This window comes from Ziziphus jujuba, chromosome 3 (genome assembly GCF_031755915.1).
Source record: "Ziziphus jujuba cultivar Dongzao chromosome 3, ASM3175591v1".
NCBI lineage: Eukaryota > Viridiplantae > Streptophyta > Magnoliopsida > Rosales > Rhamnaceae > Ziziphus > Ziziphus jujuba.
In genome coordinates, this window is record NC_083381.1 from 21,097,613 (window position 1) to 21,120,704 (window position 23,092).

The window sequence follows — 23,092 nt, forward strand, 5'->3', positions numbered from 1 at the left end:
AGGGATAGCATCACCATGTGTCTCTAAACTAGGCTGAGGTGTCAACTCTGATGTAGATCCTGACCCAATCTGAAACTCAACCTGTGTACTTTATTTTTGCTGACTTGTATCAAGAAAATCACTAGAAGGTAAATTTCGTAGCATAGCATTTTCATCAAAAACAACATCTCTGCTAATTATGATCTTACCAGTTTCAGAACACCACAGTTTATATCCTTTAACACCAGACTTATAACCTAGAAAAACACACTTAACATATATGGGTTCTAGTTTTCCATTATCTACATGAGCATATGCAGGACATCCAAAAATCTTCAAATTAGAGTAATCAACAGGAGTACCAGACCATACCTCTAGAGGAGTCTTTTCGTCAATAGCAGTTGAAGGAGACCGATTAATGAGAAAACAAGCTGTAGAAGCCGCTTCAGCCCAAAACGACTTTGGCAAACCAGCATTAGAAAGCATGCAGCGTACCTTCTCCATTATTGTCCTATTCATTCGCTCTGCTACACCATTTTGCTGTGGAGTTTGATGAACTGTATGGTGTCTCATAATTCCTTCTGACTTGCATAAGCCATTAAACTTGTCAGAGCAAAACTCCAAGCTATTTTCAGTGCGCAAATGTTTTATCTGCTTCCCTATTTGCTTCTCTATCATGGTCTTCCTATCTCTAAACATAGCAAAAACTTCACTCTTCTGTTTCAAAAAGAATACCCAAAGTCTCCGAGAGAAATCATCAATAATGGTTAACATATAACTGGCACTTCCTTTAGAAAGCACTCTAGATGGTCCCCATAGATCATAATGTATATAATCAAGTATCCTATTGGTGTTGTGAATACCTTTTGTGAATCTAACTCTCTTCTGCTTCCCAAAGACACAATGCTCACAAAACTCCAATTTACTAATACTCTGATCGTCAAGAAGTCCTCTTCTGCTCAACGCAGCCATACCATTCTCACTCATATAACCAAGACGCATATGCCAAAGTCTAGTGATATCAGAATCTAATAGAGCATGCGTAGCAACAGCTGCATCACCTGTAACAGTAAAGCCCTGCAAGATATATAAGTTGGCAGATTTTCTCTGCCCTTTCATCACAACGAGAGCACCTTTGCTAACCTTCAGAACTCCACCTTCACCAGTGTACTTGTACCCTTTCGAATCAAGAGTACTCAATGAGATGAGGTTCCTTTTCAAATATGGGACGTGTTTCACATCCCCCAGTGTCTTGACAACTCCATCAAACATCTTAATCCTGACTGTTCCAACACCTGCAATCTTACAAGATGCATTATTTCCCATCAACACAGCACCTTTAGATACAGTTTCATATGTTGAAAACCAATCCCGATTGGGACACATATGAAACGTACAGCCAGAATCCAGAATCCACTCATCACCAGGTTTCGAGTTATCAGAGACAACAAGGAGCTCTCCATCACTGTAATTATCTTCTGCAACAATGGCTTGGCCTGAACTGTCCTGTTGCCTTCCCTTTTGATTAGCAGCAGCCCTCTTATTCTTATTCTGTAATTTATAACACTTTGATTTAATGTGTCCTTTCTTCTTGCAATACCTACACACCTTTTCCTTGTTACTTGATTTTGATCTGCCTCTTCCGTCACCACCAAAATTCCTCTCTTGCGTCCTGCCTCTAATAGCAAGACCTTCTGCCTGAATCCTGGATCCCACTATAAGCTCCTTTATCTTTTCCTTAGAGAACAAAGCATTATAAATGTCAGGACCCGTCCAGAATTCCTTCCCCGGAACCCTAGACAGCCCTGATCCCAGGGAAACCCTACCGAACCTTCCAACGGAAAATCCGGCAGAGCCTCCCCTAAGGGATTTACTTACCACAAAATTCCCTGCACTGAAAACACACTTCTAAAATTATCCCCTTATTCCTCCCACAGTACTACAAATCGATTCCACAAATTGCAGCACTTAAAAAAATAAATACAGTAATCCAGTGCAAAATAAATACAACAAGAGTGAAAAAAATATTACAACTGCAATAAAAGAATAACAGGGTACTGCCGAACTAAAACAGCAAGGAAGATCAAGTCCGCTCCGCGTGAACACCGACAACCTGGTACCTAGAGGAACGGAATTTAAGAGTGTGAGATGCTAATCATCTCAGTGAGCGACCCTACTACTATACCATATAATATCACAGTAATAAGTATAAATAATAATTATTTGGAAATAATATTTTCTCTCAAAACCCTTACAATTCTCTCAGTTGGAAAGGTTCCCCTTTTAAAACAATTTCACAAAACCCTTTATCCATATTCCCCGAAAACCAAGACATCAATTAAATACCAGAAGCGATAACAATTATATTTTTAATTCCAATTCAGTTTCCAAACATTTTATTTTTAAAACACAGTTCTGAAAATCATTTGATGCACCCACTATATACCAGTGGCGCCAACAGTACCCAGCGTCCCAAGGTACCGCCAGACAGGAGGTTATAGAAAGAAACCGGCATACGGTCGCGTGGCGTCCCACAGCGCCGCTGCTAACCTGGTGTCCCGGCCAAAGGGGGGTGGCCGCCCTCTCCGATGGCATGCACAGGACACCCTCATAATATCAACCGCGCGCTACTCACACCCACCTGCGCGCTAATCACAACCGTGTGCACACTAACCATATCACATATACCATATCACATAATCAGAACACCAGTACGTGCACGGTGCATCTAAAAATTATAAAATCCATAAATTTAAATCATAAAACAAATTTCACATTTTTCATAAGCATAGCGGGCATAATCCATCCGCTTGAACCGGGAATTTTCCCACAATTTCTTTGTAATCAATGCCATAAATTCCATGATTTTCAAATCCACCAACTCCCAAATCCATCAATTCAAATATCCACATTTTTTCCAAGCATAAATAATTTCTCGAAATATCATAATCAAATCCCATAATATTTTATGGGCATATTTCATAAAAATTGAAATCACCAACATAACCAAATATTTTCCTTGAAATATTTGAAAATCGAATCGTGCCCAATTTACCATTAAAACCACACCAATTTCAAAATCCTCAAAACCATAAAATAATTCCACATGGCATAAATTGGTGAAATACACATTTTCTTAAATCCAATAAATTCACAAATAATTCCACAATAATTCAAATAAATATTTGGCACATAGAAATTAAATTCCAATTATTTAAATCACACATTATATATTCACCAATTAAATTCCCAAAATTAATTTGAAGGTGGGTCACTCACCTGGAGCACGCAATTAACCCATGATCCACTACGGGATCAATTCTACGACTCACCGGTGCTCCTAGAACAAAATTCACAGATAGTCAAATAAATTAATATTTTATTCGGGTAAATAATACCCGGTACCCGGGGGGTCAAAACACAAACGATAACTAAAATTTACGAATCATATACCGAATCGAAGCTCGAGTGATGCTAATCACAGATCCGGTCTTAATTTTCGATGATCGTACCCGACGGGGTTTGAATTTCGTCGGGAAGCTTTTCGGGTTTCGGCTCCGCAATTCTCCCAAACCGTCGCGAATTGGCGGAAACGGAAGTCGGATTTGAGTTCAGGAGGTCGAACACTGCGGACTGGAGCTGGCCGGAATTTTCGGGTACTCGCCGGAACAGTAATTTCCGGCGGGCCGCCACGTCACCGGCAACCGTCGCCGGAACAGTATTTTCCGGCGGTGGCCGTTTGCTGTGAAATTTTGCAGATTTGTAGATCGTGAGGAGAGCAATCCAACGGGACCGACGGTGAGCAAAACGGAGGTCGGACGGCGGAGAAATCACCGTTTGAAGATTTTCGACCCCTCGCCGGAAAACGCTCCGATCCCGGCGCATCGGTGGTCCGATGGCCGTGATTTTTGGTGGGTAGGCCGGACTTGAGGAGAGGATGATGGGTGTATGGCGCGTGTACTGTATATCGGCCGGAATAGTGCCGATTCGCGGTGGCCGGCGGTGGAGGGGGAAAAATCGCCGCCAAACTTCGGACGTCCGATCCGGGCGCGTCCGGCGGCCGTTCGCCGTGAAATTTGGAGGTTTTGCCGGAAATGAGGTGGGCAATCTGGCGGCCGGCGGGTCCTCTCTCTCTCTTTCTCTCTCCTTTCTCTCTTTCTCTCTCTTCTCTCTCTTTCTCTCTCTTCCCCGAGAGTTTTTCAAAATTAAAACCCTGCGTGACACTGTTCATGCCACGTGGACCACTCAGAAGCTGACACGTGGCATTTCACTGTTCACGACCCAAAAACATTAAAATAATACGGTATCCGGTAAACTTCAAACGTCCATAACTTTTTAACCACATGTCCGATTTAAGCATGCCGCTAGTCTATGAACTCGTATCGACGAGTACTTTACAACCATACAAGAGTCAACTCACAATTACATCACAAGAAAAAGTCAACTCCCGGCACCTTTTAGACAGTTTACACTTCAACTTGTTTTGCCCATAACTTTCAAACCGTAGCTCCGTTTTCGACGTGCTACTAGTCTACGAACTCAGGGCGTCATGCACTTCGCCACGGTACCCTGGTCAACTCGAAATTCCCACCGAGTCAAAAAGTCAACTTTTGACCCCCTTCGGTCAACGGTCAACGGTCAACCTCGGTCAACGTGCACGGATTCCGGTGCGATTTGGGACGGGGTGTTACAATAAACCTCTTCCAAAGTAAGAGTATCACGACTATATAAAATTGTGTCTCTAAAAGTCGAATATGAAGAAGGCAGCGAACATAGCAAAATCAACCCTGAATCCTCATTCTCATACTTAACCTCCATAGCCTCTAAATCAGCAACAATTTCCTTAAAGACAGTTAAGTGATCAGCCAAAGACGTACCTTCAGACATACGATGAGAATACAATCGCTGCTTCAGATGCGATTTGCTAGTCAAACTTTTCATCATGCACAATTGCTCCAATTTCAGCCATAATGCAATGGCAGTTTTCTCCTTCAAAACGTCCTACAGAATCTGATTAGAGATGAAGTTGAATTTGAGTTAGGGCTTTACGATCCTTCCGTTGTTTCTCTTCCGCGGTCCAAGACGAGGGCATTTTATCAAACCCTAATAGTGCATCTTCCAAATCCATCTGCGTAAGAACAGCCCGCATCTTAACTTGCCATAACGCAAATCTGGTGTCGTGATCCAATAGCGGAATATCATACTTCACGGATGCCATTGTCGAAAAAAAACAAGCCTAGCTCTGATACCACTTGTTACGAAAAATAAAATAAAACAATAGCAATAGAATAATAAAATAGAACACACAGATTTACGTGGAAAACCCTTGACGGAAAAAACCCATGGTCAAAAGGAGGCAAACTTTTATTAATGAAGATTTGTACAAAAGGTGAGCAAAATAGAGTGATTAAAACCCTCAAAAATACAACCAAAAAAATAGAGTCATCAAACGGGTCGCACCGCGATCTTTTCGGATTGGGTCAACAAGAATTCAGGTCACTGACTCTAACAATTACATTATGAATAGACTAAAAGGACCACACAGCATAGACAATAAGACCGTATAGAACAGGAATAGTAAAATGCTATACACAAACAACACACCATCATCTATGTCATACCGATACATTTATGTCATACTGGTGTATATATATATATTGCCATTTCTTGTTTCTTCAAACCTTTTTGACAATCTCATATGGTCTTGATTATGATTTAAATGCTAACATTACCAAAATGAATCTAAAATCTGACTTTCATCAAAACCTATTTCCCCAAATGAAAAAAACATTAAAAAAAAAAAACCAATAATGCCATTAAATTCAAAAGACACTCACTCATCAAGCAGCAACATTTTCAGATTCACAGAACCCTAACGTCCAAAAAAAATCACAAGAATTTCAACCCACATACAGCTACATATAGACACACTTAATCATACAGAAGGGGAAATTGGCATGGAAAAAATATGTGGAAGACAACGAGAGCTATGAATTACTAGAGCTTAAATGATACAGAGAGACTTCACTGATCACTGATGTGTATGAGAAACAACCCTGAAGTTAAATCCAGTCCCAGAAATTAGAGCTGCTGACCGCATCTTCTTCTTGTTGTTTTTCATCTTATTGACGCGTTGAAACTGAATCAACAACAAAAAAAATGAGGTTTCTTAGGGAAAGTAAAATAGGTGAACAAATTCATCTCCAAGCGATGGAGGAGACGATCTGAATAAATTGAAAAGGAAAGGCATAGTAGATTTTTTTTTCTTTCCCGAAAGGTTATATACCTAAGGGAATCAAAGTGTTTAAATTCAAATTATTTTATCGTTAGCATTTCAAATTCAAATTTTTTTACCGTTAGAAATTTTCTGCTCTTCAAAATAAATTGTGACCCCTTTTTTTATTTTTTATTTTTTTGTCTATTACAACCGTTGATAGAAATAGAATTGGATTCGTTAGACACTAAGAAAACTTTTGTTTATTTTTCTGGCTATAAATATTATACGCTAAAGCAAACTTAATTTGCATTTTTGCAGGGTTATATATTGAGTTAAGCTTGACCTTCTTTTTAACATAAACTTATTTTGTAAATATATGTTACAAACCAAAATATATATATATATATATACACAGAGAGTCTACCATGGGGACAGACCGCATGCCTCCTGTGCAGACCAAACATGTGATCAAAATTGGAGCCCTTGGATTTGCACACCTGGCATCAATGGCCCAGCTTCAAGTTTCTCTCACGTGAGAATTTTGGCCAAAATCTCCCCTGAGCCCTTCGCAGCTTCCTCTTCTATTTGCCTCTGCATTTCCCCTTTCCATTCGTGAGATCTTTGGCCAAATTTCCCCTTCCCTTTTGCAGCTTTCTCTTTTATTTGCCTCTGCATTTTCTCTTTCCATTCGTGAGATCTTTAGCCAAATTTCCCATTCCCCTTCAAAGCTTTCTCTTCTATTTGCCTCTGCATTTCCCCTTCCCATTCACAGCTTCCTCTTCTATTTTCCTCTACTTCCACACTTCCACCATTACAGTGATTTTGCAAGCCACTGATCTCCAGCTTGCGGGAAAGTCGTTCAGCCCCATCCATTCCAGCCATTCTCCTCCGCTGCTTCCACCGGCCACCAGATTCTCTAGTGCTTCCACCATCGGGAGTACGCAGGTTAAATTTGCAACTTCTATATGTCAATTTATCTTCCAATGTTATACTAGACATACAAAATAACTTTAACATTTGCATAAAAAAATTAAAAAAAAAAAAGACTATCGGTTTCACTTAAGAAATGTGATGATAAAAAAAATATTTTTTACCCAAAAAAAAAAAAAATTGGGCTAGTCAAGAAATGACTGGAAATGTAAAAGTGAGTGGTTAGACAAAAATGTGTTTCAATAAATAATGATTTTGCATGAGCATATATTTGCACAAGGCTCCACTCACCATTAATCGATTTTACTCCTGTTCCTTTTTTTTTTTTTTTTGGGAATTCATCTCCTTCTCCAAGTAAAAGAATACATTTGGAATGTTATATTTTTTATAAATAGCCATATCAACAACTATACGACTTGTTCAATTTATTTATTATTCACATACAATTTCTCCCCCTAGCTATTTATAGTTTCTGCTGATTTGAACGGTAGTAAATTGCTTTAATTCCGTACCTACTTTCATATATACATACTAAGCTTTTGCTTCTCAACATAATATATGCATATTTTGTATTAATTAAGCAACTGCATCATATATGAAAATTAGGTGATAGTTACATGTAAATTTTTTTTATTTGTTATTTTATTTTATTTTATTTTTTGTGAAGAATATATTATATTCATTTGTTTGGTTAAACAATACCATAATATTGTAGAATGTGTTGTATGTTTTATTATTTTTTAGTTTCATTGTGCTGAAGGAGTATAGGAATAATTAATTGAAGTGAAAAGGTTCAAAAAGAGTTAGATAATGTTTGTGGATGCTCTGAGAATATTCAATATAGTTTGAGAATCTTCATTTCGCATGAAATATATAACAAAGAGGGGTGACAGGATGAGCATGTACGGGAATGTTGAAAGTGAATGTTAAGCAAACCGTATGAATAGGGAAAAACTTGCTAATATATATTTAGTAGTTGTTATTGCTATTGCTTGATAGTCATTGTTATTGCTAGGTTAGATTTGTTCATTTATGTAGAAAGGTTGCTGGTGGTTTTTTTTATTTTTTTATATGTCTTTTGGGTTTTTATAGCTTGTTAAATCCTACCTTATGTTCTTTAGAAATCACAGCTGGAGATTAGTTGTGTAAGCATGGTAACAAGTACTAGTGATGTTTAACCAATCCGGATGTGCTCATATGGGCAATATATGCATTTAAAAACATCAGGGAGAGATAAGAATCCAAATCGTCAATTCTGGAAATGCTTAGATGGAGAATGGGTTGTACATAATTGTTCCATGTGTTAAATTTTAATTTGTTTTTGCTTATAAAATAATTAAATTATAATGTTTATTTGCCACAGGAAAAAGGATGTGGTAGATTCATTTGGGCAAAAGAAGGTGAAGCTAAACTAGAAAAAATTGATGTACTTATCGGTGAAGTTCGTCGTTTATCTTTGGAAGTGGAGAAATCTAGTAATATTCTTGAAGCAATTCAGAAAAATACTAAAAGGTGCGACCAATATGACATTAAGACGGTCATATTCCTTGTACTTTTATTATTTATTTCCTTAAAAATGTTAGCCTAGTAATGTAGTCAAGTAAGATATATGTATGTTCGGTTGGTAAACAAATCATGTAGTAAATTCTACCTTATGCTTGTGAAGCACCATATGTATCCTATTAAGCTCGCTGTATGTTTTGTTGAAATTGTCTGTTATAATTAACTATGCAATATGATGTGTCAAGTATGTTGAACTTTTTGGTGAATTGATTTGCATTTTATTCCCTTTATATCGCTGATATGGTTCACATAATTGTAGCCCTTTGGTGTGGGTTGCATGCTTTCATTGATGATTTTTATAGGTTCCTGTTTCAAATGTATTCATTATCAGTACTGGTATTAACCCTAAAGCCAAATCATATTACCTTTTTTATGGCTATGCACATCTCTCTTCTGGGCTTGCTTGTGGTCTTGCTGGGCTTGCGGGTGGAATGGCAATTGGTATAGTTGGTGACACTGGTATCAGGTAATATTATTATTGTTATTATTTTTTTCTATTTGCATTACCACATGTGCATATGTGTAATTCATCTTGTTATTGGTTGTTAATCTAATCCCTCTGTTATATGAAGATTTTTTTTTTTTGTTTGGTTTAAAAAATATTGTTACCTAAAGAGTCATTAGTAAAATGTTCAAGTTAAGTAGATGTAGCTCTTCCCAATAAAAGCAGTTAAGTATTGCATTAATTCTGCTTCCAAAATCAATTCCTCCTAGATGTTTGGGATCCTCTATGACTAATATGGGGGTCTAAATAAAGGAATTGAAGATCAATTTTAATGGATAAGAGTTTATGGTAGAAGAAGCGATTAGGTTTTCTTATCATAAAGATGTTACTCAAGAAGACAAAATGTGAGACTAGTCTTCCACTAATTTCCAGGAATTTAAATTTATTTGTTTTTGTTTATTTTAGATAAATATTTCATCAACTTCTGTAACTATGTTTGAGTAGTTTTTCTTTACATATTTCCAAATCTTTGTGCTTGATTTGAGTTCTGAATTACTCATATTACTATGAAAGAAGCTTCACATTTTTAGCTGTTCTTTAGGTAATGGTGGGTGAGCAGTGCTCATAGTGTTCTTGAAAATTATCATTGTGGAAGTGATTGATCAGCCCTATTTGTTTAATGGTGTTTTATTTATAGATGTAGGATTGAGTTTCTCGACACCTATTTGGTTTTATCTGTTTATGTACTTTTTGATGAGAACTGTTTGAACTGGTGGAGAATATGTAATTCTTGAACTAGTGCATGTACGATTTTATTTTCTTGCAAAATGCTAGGTCGTGGGGCATCTCATCCTTAAATAAAATTGAGAAGGGGAGAGAGAGAGAGAGAGAGAAAGAGTCTTGGGGCAGTTATGATATGGATTGGATTTGCCTAACCCTTCATATCATGATTGATCTGTCCCTTATATTTTTGACCTGTTTATTTGAATATATTAGCATTTGCCTAATTTATGTATTGTCATACTACATAATTTCTTGTTCAAAATTTTCCAGGGAAATGACAGGTCATGCTTAAAGAAGCAGTTGGCTTTTATGCTTGTGCTTGTGCAAGCTGACACTTATAGAATGGTGAGTTTCCAAATCTTGATAGGAACCGTTCTATTTACATGCTTGAAAAGGTGGGAAGTTTATATGCTTCATTGGCTGACTACTGAACTGACAGTAAAAATTCTATCTTCTTTTCTAGGATTCAATCCTTAAGAGCAAAAATCCATAACCTATGGTGTAGACCATTTTGAAGTGCAGATTGATTGATCTGGAGAAAAGGTGCTATGAACCATCCGGTGCTTAAGCTCATTGCAGCTTTTAGCCATCATACTAGTGACAATGTGTGTTGAAGTAAGTTGATTGTTGAATTGTACCATGAACCCATTTTAAATGTACCAGAAAAGTTAATGTTGACAAATGTTGCCAAATGAATGTATAAGTTCCTGTTGTAGCTCACTAGCTTTGAAAATGTAACTTGGATGTTTGTGTTGTGAACAAATTACTAAAAGTTAAGTTCTATAAATTCTTTTCCAATTGTATTCTTTTTGTTTTTCCTTTTTTTTTTTAACTAAAAGATGTGTACTGTTAGATAACCAACAAAAAATCATTGTTGGCATGCCTATAAATAACACCAAAAGTATCAATAAGTAAACCTATAGCAAATTGACACCAAGAACAAATTAATCAATTATTAGCACAATAGTTCCCATTAAAGGTTGTACAGAAAAATGACATGCTTGCTGCCAATAAATTGAAGATAAAAGGACAGAGATACTAAAATAAAGAAGCAACTTATAACAAGATCAAAAGTTCCAAAATGACAACATACATCAGTACACTATGATAACTTTCTTGATTGAATGAAAACTTTGTTAAATGAACAATTAACTATCACTAAAGACTACATAAGTTGCACTTAATTTCTGTTCCTCTGCAACATAAGCTCCCTACACACATAATTTATGCTCCTCTGCAACATAAGCTGCATGCTGAAAAGGAAAAAGGAAAAATAAATCATCATCAGGACTTTTAAGTCCAAGTCCGCTAGGTCTGTAGAAGGAGACAATTATAATAAAATGAAAAACAAAAGCAACTAGAAACAAACGATGAAAACAAAAATAACAGGAAGAAAATTTGAATGGACCTAAACATAAATATAACATATTATATGCCACACAAGTGATTGGCAAAGATGTACAAATACTACCTGCAGTCCAGCTTCATTGCAGCCTCACATGAAGGAGTATAGTTGTTGCGGAACCAACTTTACAGATTGAGGAAGGATCTAATTCGAAGAACAATGTTGCCATACTACGTTAAGTCACTAGTCTAGTACAAGTTCATGAAGAGCTTTTTTACCTTCTAACTTATTAGAAATTTATTGAGTGCAGGAACATAAATTCAAATATTTGTGAGCCCGTCCAAATGATAACTTAAAGATAGACCATAAGAACTATTGAGCAAACTAATATTTCACCATTGAACTTCATCTACAGCAGCTTTCTCATTAATCTTCAATCACATTTTTTGGCAGCATTAAATTCTAAGCAAACTAATTTATCTAATCAGTAGTATTTTACCAACATAAAAAAACTAAAGATGACTAGCATTAAAGTGGTTGCAATTCAGCATAACCTAGACAATATTCTCTATAAAAGATACCAGATGAATATAATTGCAGCAATAAATAGTTACATACTTCTCAACAACTGAGAAACCATACTTGGGAGACAAAGGCAAAAATCCAACAGCACTTCAAACTGTAAACACCAACGGCAATAAAAGATGCTAGTAACATTTTGTTGAATTTATATTGTTAAATTGAGTAGCAAAAAAATGCTCAAATACTGCTTCTTTGAAACTATAGATATCCTTAATTTATTTTGGTAATAATCGGTCTCTAATACTCATAAAAACACCAAAAAATAAAAAATAAAAATAAAAATTGCCCAACAACCCGAAATGTCAACTGAGTGGGGAAGAAAAATGCAAAAATTTATCCAACTCCTACAACCACATCAGTATAGGCTTGAACCAATGTATTCATATTACTTATTAGCATGCACTCTGAGAAAGTGAATTCAAAAAAAGCATGGATGTATGCATGTTGTTTTTCTTTCCTAGTGTATAAATACCACTATTCACGCATACTGTTCACATGACTGTTCATGCGCACTGTTCATACAAACTGTTTACCTGTGTTTAAACATTTTTTTTTTTTAGATTTTTTTTTTTGGGTAAAATACATGTGTATAACATCAATCTCCAACTTCTCTTTCCTGCTAACTAAAGTAAACCACATTCGCAAAATAAACAGCAAACTAGACTAAAGACAAACTAGCATTCATTTAGTTAAATAATCAAATAAGACTTCATAATTCCTATACATAGCAATTTAAGGAGTCTATGATCATAACTCAACTCTCTTTTAGTAACTAAGCTGATAGTTATTGCAATATGACCAAAAAAAAAAATCAAAAACCAGGACAACAAGCATACAGGAAAAACATATTAGGCCATCAATTTGCACCAGGCCATATGATGAATTAAAGAATAATTGATATTTTGTTTATTGAGATTGATGTTTATACACAGGTATTTTAGCAAAAACAAAAAAATGTAAGGAAAAAAAATGTTTAAACACAGTTAAACAGTTCACTTGAACAGTAATCGTGAAGCTATAGATTAGTAAAAAGACAAACTATAGTTTGGGGTCCACAACCACTTCCTCAAGGCATATTGACTATTAAAACTATAGATTAGTAAAAAAACAAACACCTTTCCCCCACTCCCTCAAATATAAAGAGTAAATAAGTTTTATATTAATCATATTTCTCCCTACTTCTACAATAGGCCAAAATGCAAATAACAACTCTTCCACAACCACACAAATATTCTACTGGGCCACCACCAGTCAACGAAATCCAGCAGAAACATGCATAGAAAAAGCATGAGAACCAGCATGAACAGCATAGATAAAACAGTAAACTTTCATGAACAACAAATCATCAGAAACAAGCCTAGCAAAAACAGCAAACCTGCAGGAATAGCAAACCAGCAGAAACAAGCATAGAAAAAACATGAGAAAGATGAAATAAACAGGTTTATTAGAACAAAAAAATCTGCAGAAATAATTCATGCTAAATTTACAATGAGCAACCATTTTTTTTTCTTTTTTTTCTTTTTTTGGCTGTGCTAACGAATCCCTTTTTCTGTCATTACATGCTAATACATCTGTTCAAAAGTTGAAACATTTGTTGCAGTACAGTTTCTTCCAAGAGAACATAATAGATATGAGTATCATGAGGCTGTCAATAATCCATACAATTACCTTCCTGAAGACATGTACCTAGTAGAGTAAGATAGAGCAAGCAACTGTGCTTCCTAAACAGCTTCACTTGTTTCTAGCATAATCAGTTACAATGATCTTGTCCATTTTTGTATCTTACGTAAAAAAATGAAGAACTTTACCTTAGTTATTTATATCTACAATGTATATACAACAATCTTGCATCTATTTACAAGAGAAAAATCTGCTATGATCTAAAAAACTTGTTCACCAAAAATAAATAAATAAATAATGAAAAGTCTAGCCACTAGTTTGACACTTACGGCTCAACAGAAATTAAGGTCCAAGTCTTGAATGATTCCAGATTCAGCAATCGAGGAATATCCTACCTGCATTTACCACAATTAAAAAACTTGTTCATAATCTCTGAACCTTGTCTTCGTATTGAATTTAATATGTCATATTGGCATACTTGCATTAGTCATTATTAGTTAATTATGTGATCCAAGGCAATAGTAAATTGTATTTGGGGCTAACTTTATAACTTACAATATGGAGATACATAATTTACAACCATTGCTTATTTCATTTGATGGAATAGATCAGTTATAAAACATAGATCAACAGTGATAGTGTAAAAACACATACCATAAACTAAATTCACTAAAACCATTATGGCCAACAACTAGATGATCATACTTTGGAATTATCCTCAAGAATGACAAACTACATGAACAGTTCAAATTATATATTAAAATGAGAGGCTTGCATTGGAAAAATAAATGGCAAACCAGCATACATTCATTCCAATAATCAAACAACACTTCATATTACAATACATGGTAATGTATGGAGTCTATTATCATTACACAACCACAGTTTACTAACTAATCTAATAGTTCTTGCAATAAGACAAAAAAACCACACCAAACTAAGAATAAAACTATCTCCTCCAAGCTGATGCAAAATACTTTATCACATCCAGGGGGGTCATTCCAAATTATTTATTATGCTGTCCTGCCAAAACAAAGCAAGTTATTAGAAAAGCAGCATGTTAGTTCAATAGAAGGTTGAAGACGATAAGGAAACCACTTAGTTTCATACATGTAGAAGTAAAACTATCAGCTTCCGATTCAAAGTCAGATGCTTATTGAGGATTTTCCTCATTTTGTGAGGACCTACATAGATCAGCAGCATGGTTTGTATAAGGTATGATCATTCCAATTGCATAAGAATAAAATAATAAATGTATCATTTTCTTACGATTGTTGAGGGTTAGACAGTTTCTTTTGTCGTACGATTGCCCAATTTGTCCACATCCATTGCAACGTCGACCTTTATACTTTGCGGGATTTGTTGCCTTCTCTTTTCCCCTTTTTAATCTTTAGCCATATCCCTTTGCCCTCACTTGCGATGGGTCTTTCGAAGCTTCAACATCATGAGGATTACTACCTTTTTCAGAAATGCCTCCACTCTTCGTGGTGATAACTACGGATTTAATATTGTCTAGCAAACTTTGAAGACCATCATTCACAATTACACTTGCCTCTTCATTTGTTATGGCGTTATCAATGACTTCCAAAGCAAATTGGAATAGTTTAGCTCGCCACATCAACATTGAACTACGTTTTCCACTTATCTCAACACCTTGCTTATCAGATATTATTTGAGATTTTGCAACTCTAGTCCACCTTTTCATGATATATTGATTTGGCAAAGCAATATTACCAAAGAGTCACAAGAATGCCATATATGTCTACATGGAATTCCTTCACTCTCAAACTTCTTACAAGTACAAGATGCATAGTCCAATACTTTATCATAAGCAATTTTCCGAACTCTACGAACACCATCATTTCGACAACTCTCGACCATATATATTTTGTGAGTAGCATTTTCACAAACAAGTTATGGCATTGTTAGTAAGCTATGCCATAACTTATCTTGAAACTTAAGGAAAATTTTACGTGTGTAAATCTCGGCACTTTCCTTTTCCATTTCCAATGGCAATTTCAACATAGGCTTCTCATTAATATCAATATGATAAGCCCGTAACTCTTCATGACATTGATGTGCAAGTGCCCTATTAAATCGAAGTATGAAATCCATCAATGAGTTTTTCTTCGAAACATATTTCTTGAAAAATGTATGGGAGCTTTCTGCACATTGGCTACTTGACATTCCAGCTGAGAATATACGATTAACATATGCAGGCACCCATCTTGAACGTATCTCAAATTGATTTTAACCAATCATTGTCATATAAGCTTGCCTTCTCGATGGTAGTCATCCATTTTCTTTCAAACTCTTCAGGGCATTCTGATTCCCAAATGTATTGTTGGAAGTCCTTATAAAAATCTCTATAGGTGATAGCATTTAAATATGTAGAAAACTTCTCAAGTATGTGCCAACTACAATAGCTATGAAATGTATTTGGTAAGCTTTGAGCTATAGCCTTTGTCATTGCAGGATCTTGATCGGTAATTATCATCTTTGGGTTATTAGTAGGCATGCTATCCTTTAATAGCTCAAACAACCAAGCAAACGATTCAGTTCTTTCATCACTTAAAAAAGCACATGTAAAAAGCACCGTTTGACCATGATTATTAACCCTAATCAAGGGTGCAACTATCATACCATACCAATTAGTGTTGTAAGTTGTGTCAAATACGATTACATCACCAAAACATCCATAAGCTCTTCTAGACACCAAATCAGCCCAAAAACAACACTTCAATTTACCATCATCATCTACATCTATTTTAAAAAAGAAGCATGGATCACTTTCTTGCTTGGTTAGGAAATATTCCTTCAATAGTTCTGCATCGTGTCCTCTTAATTCATTACACAACTTAGCTTCATGGTTATAGATATCATTTTTTATACACCCAATATTCTCTATACCTCCCGCTTCAAATTCAAGGATACTTATTTATTGGTGAGTTGGCACATTTGTTGCTGAAAAGGTTTGGGTTAATGATTTTTTGGCTTCAGACACAGTACGATGTGACCTCAATAAATGCATTCTTCGCGGGGTTGATAATGGATGACTATATTGCTCAACAAAGACACTGATGATATATTTCCCCAATTTTGACCTCACCATAGCAAGTTTTTCCTTACAACGTTCTCTTGTGATACCTCGACACCTTTTTTTCTCACCGTCCTTTGTAGAAGACACTCCTTCCTTATAACATACAAATTCTTTCCTTGCAACTTCATTCGTATCTTTACGTCTTTTAGTGGAACTGCTACGAATACTAAACCCCGCATCTTTTGCATATTTAATATAAAACACATGTGCCTCATCTATTGATTTAAACTGCTGTCCAACTTTTGATTTGCACTTTTCTGAGACTTGGGGAATGTAAACATCATCAATGGAATTCGAACATGATAGCAACGATATTTCTTTAACTCCTTTAGGATCATCATTTTCTTCTAACTGTAAATCATTCATGTTTCCAATATTGTAGAGCTATTTGTAATCAAATGAACTTCCTTTCAATCACCTTCTAACCTACTAGACAGCAAAGGAAAACCATAACAAACTTTCATCAATTAACATGGTTTTAAATATTAATTTTCGCACTTCATGCAAATATGTGATAAAAAATATTAGGAATAAGCTTATCTCTTCCAAACTCATCAGAATATAAGTACGTAAACAAACATATTTGTAAATTATTTACAAATTTATCACTGGTAAACTTATGCATTTATTCCTAAATCTGTTGTAGATGTATAAATTGCATAAATTTCATACAGGCCCAACGTTCTAGCCATCATAATAGTCTTGTTTCATCACTGGATCCTATTATTATTATCAGCAAAACCTATTATGAATTTTCATGCCTTTCCAGATTCCCTCTATTGCTTGTACTTTTTTGCATTTTGCTATACATGTAAGTCTATCTCATACTAGATATCTTATTTATGTTTCTACTGAACTTACTCTTCCAAAAACTTGACTAATTTAAGAGGTCCAATAGAGTTGCTTGCTACTAACTAAAACAAGTCTGGTCTTTTGCTCCTTTTATTTATTTATTTATTTATTTGGGTATTTGAGTAAAATAAGACTGATTATAACTTTATTTACTCTATAATATTCTACCACTTAAAATCACCAAAAAGTTACATTACATGAGGCAATAATATTTATGTTAAAATATAAAGGAAATATCATTCTTTTCCAATATTTATTTTAAAATATAAAGAAATGGAATACATGTACGTTTATTATAAAGGAGAATAAGAGTAGCAAACCAAAAATTTAGCCCCCAGCTTTCTAATCGGGCAGCAAGTATGAATAACAGAGATATATACATACATTCATACATACATACATACATACATATGTATAGTAGTAAATTCAAGACATGATAATGCAGACCAGCAAGTAAATTCAAGACATGAAACACTAATATAAAAGTATGAAGGGAACGAATTTCCTAAACTATTTTTTTTTTCCTTGAAATTCTTGTTACATTATTTTTTTAAGTTCTTTTCTTTGTTCTCTTGTTGATTTGAATATAGGATTTCATTCTAAACTAGAAATTGACCTCTAAAAAGTTTTAAAGACATAGTTTGGAAATGGACACTACCTACTTCAATTGCATTCCTTGCAGCGAGTCTAAAATCGTTAACAATTCAGGAATTTCATATGTTCTAAGCCTCCTTGGATGTGTGTACTGTGCAACATCAACACCATTAGTTAATATTTTGGGGGTCAATGGTTGTCTATACAAGAGATTGGAGCTTGGCCATTTGGTTGGAAAACTAAAATAAAATTTTAAGTCACATGAGTTTCACCAGAGGTACACTTAAGCAAGTAAAAGTTTATAAAGCTCGTGAGACTCTCTTATTTACCCTATATCCTATAGAAGAAATGGAATACATGTACGTTTATTGTAAAGGAGAATAAGAGTAGCAAACCAAAAATTTAGCTCCCAGGTTTTTAATCGGGCAGCAAGCATGAATAACAGAGATATATACATACATACATACATACATACTTACAAACATACATACATATGTATAGTAGTCATGCCGGATACATAAAATCAAAATGAAGCAAACAAAATGAAGAAGTGGAAGGAAGCAATAGAAACTAACTCAAACTCCGCCGGATACTCTCCGAAATGGCCCAACCGATGGCTAAATCCTGACTGTTGGCTGGAACAGTGGGTTAGGAAGAGTGGAAGTAAGCTAGAAGAGGAATGTAGGTTGTGAATCTTGGAAATGGTGAAAAATAACCTGGTTTGAGCTGGTCCAAGCTGGTGTAAGTGGTGCGATTTGGAGTTTTAGCAAAGCTATTTTGGAATTTTGGCAAAGCTGGTGCAAGGTGGTGCAAGCAGAAATGCAAGTTGATAGGAGCGGGAAGGGGAGAGCTTTGGTCAAAATTTCACACGTGAGGAAGCCTTCAATCTGGACCATTCCTGCCAGCTGTGCAAATCGAAGGGCTGCCATTTTGATCACATTTTTAGTCCGCACATAACCCATACGGTCAGTCCGCATACTAGACTCTCTGTATATATATATATATGTACACATATAGAATTTGAAAATAAAAATAGAGAAACTTTCCCCATACCATTTTTAGATTCTTCAATCTTTGGTTCTGTTGTTGTTTACTGCATCCAAGTCAACGTCTAAGGAGGTCTTCTTCTCCATTGAAACTGAATCAAGATTCAAGAAGGTGGACATATATGTTAATTTGCATTTTTACAGGGTTAAATATTGAGTTAAGCTTGACCTTCTTTTTAACAAAAGCTTATTCTGTGAAAATATGTTACAAACCAGGAAAAAAAAAAATATATATATATATATATATAAATACATATATAGAATTTGAAAATAAAAATAGAAAAACTTTCCACATACCACTTTCAAATTCTTCAATCTTGGGTTTTGTTGTTGTTTAACGCAGCCAATTTAGCATCGAAGGAGATCTTCGTCTCCATTGAAACTAAATCAAGCTTCAAGAAAGTCGACATCGGTGTTAAAACATACAAAATATTCAATTGAATATTCAAAAGGCGATGGAGATGAGTAACTAATGGAGGAGGATTTGATTAAATTCAAAAAGAGAAAAGCGAATTACTCGCTTTTTTCCGATAGAAGAAGCTACAGAGAATAACTACAGTGCTCTCTGCATATAAGAGTTTCGGGTTTAAATTTGAATTTGTGACCCTTTTTCTAACCGTTGGGATGGTCTACTCTTCATTTGACAACTAATTGGGCCTTGTTTGGGTCGGATTTGGGCTGGAAATATCTCAACAAGTAGTGGTGCTATCATTCAGAAAAATAATAATAATAATAATAATAATAAAATCATATATATATATATATATTCCACAAGACTGCTAAAAACTCAGTTTAGACTGCATTAAAATGTGTTTAAATTAACATCATACAAATAAAAATAAAAAAATGAAAGAATTTTTAATACTAAATATCAAAAACTGCATTTGATAGATGATTCATTTAGTTTATATATTAATAATTTCATAAAACAATTATCAACGGGATTCATTTTTTAATGATTATATTTCACATTTTAAAATAAAAATAATAAAGAGACAAACAATTTTTAACCATTTAAGAATTTTATGAGTTGAGATAATATTTATAAAATATAATGTAATTATAATAATTGTTTTATTTTAATTAATAAATAATTTTTATCAAATATACTTATATATATATATAGGACATGTTTATGGTGTGATCCATCCTCATGGGGACCCACTTCAAAGATGATGTTTTTACAAAAAAAAAATGTCGTCTTTACTATATCTATATATATATATATATATATTGCATATTTTTATTAATAATAATTTATTTATGATTATTACTGCTTACTAAAGTTTAAAATTTCAATATCGATAAAAATACTGAAAATTCAAAATATGAAAATTTCTATGAAAATATCGAAAAGTATTGAATATTGATAAAAATTCATAAAAAATAATGAAAAATTTATTTTAAAAATAATTTTTTTTTTAATTTTAGAGTTAGATTATTTAATCAATCATTTATCAAATTGATTATAAAAGTTGAAAAAATATTGAATAAATATTATATTTTCTTAATTAATTTAATATATAGTAAGCAGTAATGATTATGTATAAATTATTATTAATAAATATATACAAAAAAATATATATTTGATAAAATTTGTTTATTAATTAAGATAAAAAAAAATTATTACAATTATATTATATTTCATAAGTATCGTTTCAATACTTCTAAAATTTTGAGGTGATTGAAAATTATTGATTTGTTTTTCGTTTTCATTTTAAGATATAAAATATAAAAAGTAATTATTAAAATATTTATTTTCTTGATAATTTTTATGAAATTATTAATATGTCAACTACAAGAATTTTGTATTAAATATAATTGTCTTTGATGTTTAATATAATATATTCTATCATCTTTTAATTTTTATTTGCTTAATATTATTAATTTAAATACTATAAATACTAATTCTATGTAATATTGTATTTCGATATTATTATTTTCCATTTTTATATAATCAACTAGTAACTTATAATTATGGGATTCTAATGAATCCATCTTATACAAAATGTATAGCAAATATATATATATATATATATATATATATATATATATATATATATATATATATATATATATATATTAATTATTAATAATTAGAACGTTATTCAATTTAATTTATTCCATTTTATTTATATTATTAAATATTTAAAAGATAATTCAAAGGTAAATATATATATATATATATATATCACGAAAGTTAATTTGGTAAAATAATTTATTAAATATTAAAAATATCTATGAATTTTTTTATAAAAAATTTTAAAATAGTTTCCATAGATATTTTCAAAATTTTCATAAATTTATATGAAAATTTCTGAAATTTCGATGAATATTATAGATTTTTTAACCAATTTGTTAACCATTTGATGTAGATATTTTAATAGAAATTTCAGTAAAAATTTAAAAAGTTTAATAGATATTATGAAAATTATATCTATTTCCATTTGAAATCTAAATTTTTTTTAACCCCCTAAAAAATATTTTGAAAAATTTCGTTAGAAATTTCAGATATTTACAACCTTGTCACTTATTATAAATTAAATTAATTAAGAAAAATATAATATTTATTCAATATTTTTGTAATTTTTTGATCAATTTGGTAATTCATTGATTACATAAGCTAATTTTAAAGTTTCAACAAAAAAATTTATTTTTTAAAATAAATTTCTATCTTTTTTGAATTTTTATCGGTATAAGATATTTTTCAATATTTTCATATTTTAAACTTTCAATATTTCTATCGATATTGAAATTTTAAACTTTATTTTTAAAGGAACAAAATATAATTTTATAATAAAGAGGAGAGTAAGACTTCAATGTGGTCCACGTGGAAGAGAATTGTGAGTTTAATTTGCATTTTTACATGGGGGCTTTTCTTTATTTTGGACCATTTGGTTGGAACTTGGATGATCCATTTTTTTGTTTTTTTATGAATGAGAATTTTCATTAATCTATATCATAAAAACTATATGATTATATGCTTCCTATCATAAATAGCTTTACAAAAGCTAGTAAGGGAAATTAGAACAGGAAATATTATCCTTTAAACAGCATTTACAAAACTTATGAGCTGCAAGATTAGCAGCTCTAGGCATCCAACAGAATTTACAAATCTCAAACAATATATATATATATATATATCCTAAAAGTTCTATATAAAGTCTTCACAATGGATTGTACAACAATTCTATTCCACCCCTTATTTCTTGCTATTTCTAGAGCCTCAAACATTGCAAAAGATTCAGGAACCACAGAATTCCTTAAGCTAATTTTAAAAATCCACAATCCAACAATTTCCCTAACCCCATCAGGGGCCACCACACTCGCTACATTTCCATTGTTAGAGGGAAATGCATCCGCATCATATCTGATTTTTAGAAGCAGCAGAACTTTGGCCATCATGTTTTGGACTTTTCCTAATTCTTTTAAATTCCCAAAAACATTTTGTAACTTTTTGTAATTCCTCGTTTACGTTCACACTCTAATTCAAGTGAAGAACTTTATTGTGAATTTACCAAACTTTATCAATTAAGATTGCATATATATATATATATATACATATATATATATATATATATTATTATTATTATTATTATTATTATTTTGGTCTTTAGATTTATTATTGTGATTTTCTCTTTCAAATAAACCAGTTTCATTTGATCACTTATGTGTAATTTATTTATGCTCAATTTGGAATTACTGTTGATTATCAAAGAATCATTAAGAGTTTTACTAAAGAAATAATTAATTTTTTTGTTAATTTGATTAAGTATTTGTTAAATTATTATTTCAAAATTGTTAAAAGTTACAAAATTAGAATTTAAATGTTTAGTAAAAAAATCTATTTAATTATTTTAATTGTATAATGATTAAAATATATATATAAATGATTATTTTATATGTGTATATATATATATATTTTTTATATAAATGGGTAAAAAAATTTATTACTAATTAAAAAATATAATAGTGATTTTAATTACTCTAGAAAAATTTTTAAATTTTAACTTTTCAAAAGAATAAATTATTAAAT

The 23,092-nt window shown here is 32.9% G+C and overlaps 1 protein-coding gene and 1 long non-coding RNA gene across 2 annotated transcripts in view; both read left to right on the plus strand.

Annotated features, from left to right (window-relative positions):
* Window positions 1-9,615, plus strand: part of LOC132803227 (uncharacterized) — a 99,939-nt gene extending 90,324 nt beyond the window's left edge. Inside the window, exon 3 of the long non-coding RNA XR_009638264.1 lies at window positions 8,490-9,615. This is a non-coding gene — a long non-coding RNA (uncharacterized LOC132803227). The remainder of the gene's footprint in view (window positions 1-8,489) is intronic.
* Window positions 1-23,092, plus strand: part of LOC107422468 (TMV resistance protein N) — a 91,281-nt gene that overhangs the window by 25,443 nt on the left and 42,746 nt on the right. The window lies entirely within an intron of this gene.